The following is a 1,220-nucleotide window of genomic DNA, read 5'->3' on the forward strand; positions in this document are numbered from 1 at the left end:
TCTCCAATATTTGAGTCCTATACTCATAGGCATTTCTTTAGCACCAGGACAATTTTCCCTTTTGTACTGACCTTCCAAAGAAACTTTTTTAGAGCCCTCTTTATGTCTTTATTCCTCATACTGTAGATGAAGGGGTTCAGCATGGGTGTGACCACTGTGTACATCACTGAAGCTGTTGCACTGGAGTATGAGCTGTGAACAGAGGCAGAGCTAAGGTACACTCCAAAGCCTGTACAATAAAATAAGCAGACGACTGAGAGGTGAGACGCACAGGTGGAAAAGGCTTTATACTTCCCCTGAGCTGATGAGATTCTGTGTATGGAAGACGCTATTTTAGAGTAGGAGTAAAGTATTCCACCAAGAGGAACACCACCAAATACACCAACTCCAAAATACATCACAATATTATTAAGAAAGGTATCACCACTGGCATGCTGGATCACTTGCTTCAATTCACAAAAGAAGTGGGGAATTTCCAAGACTGTAGAGAAGGACAGCCTCAACACCATTAAGCTTTGTAATGAAGAGTTCAGAGCACCTATCACCCAGGATATGAGAACCAGCAGTCCACAGAGAATAGGGTTCATGATGACTGTGTAGCACAGAGGGTGGCAGATGGCCACAAACCGATCGTAGGCCATCACTGTCAGGAGGAAGATGTCCAATTGTATAAAGAGAAGGAAACAATACATCTGGGCTATGCAACCTTCGAAGGTAATGACTTTGCTTTGAGTTTGTATATTCAGCAGCATATTTGGGATGGTGGTGGAGGTGAAACAGATGTCCACAAACAACAGGTTGGAGAGGGAAAAAAGTACATGTGGAGGAGGGGATCTGAGCTGACAGCCAGGATGATGAGCAGGTTTCCAAACATGGTGATCAGGTACATGGAGAGGAAAAGCCCAAATATTAGAGGCTGTTGTTCTGGTTCATCTGATAATCCGAGAAGAAGAAATTTTGAAATTTGTGTACCATTGCCTAGTACCATATGGTGGTGGTCACTACTAGGGAAAAAAAATATGTAATTACATCATTAATTTCTACACATGTGTAAAATGCTATGCATTATGTTTGTAGTCATTTTAAAAAAGATCTTCTATGTCTGGGTCTCCACTGATACCCTGCGAGAGAACAGACCTGTGGACACAGTGGGGAAAGGAGAGAGTGGGGCAAATTGAGAGAGTACATTGAAGCATATACATTACCAGCTGTAAAACAGA

General features: G+C 42.3%; 1 pseudogene; it reads right to left on the reverse strand.

The window, feature by feature from the left end:
• Nucleotides 1–23: 23 nt before the first annotated feature.
• Nucleotides 24–988, reverse strand: LOC136156035 (olfactory receptor 7A17-like; annotated as a pseudogene).
• Nucleotides 989–1,220: the final 232 nt, after the last annotated feature.

This window comes from Muntiacus reevesi, chromosome 1 (assembly GCF_963930625.1).
Source record: "Muntiacus reevesi chromosome 1, mMunRee1.1, whole genome shotgun sequence".
In the NCBI taxonomy this organism is placed as follows: Eukaryota; Metazoa; Chordata; class Mammalia; order Artiodactyla; family Cervidae; genus Muntiacus; species Muntiacus reevesi.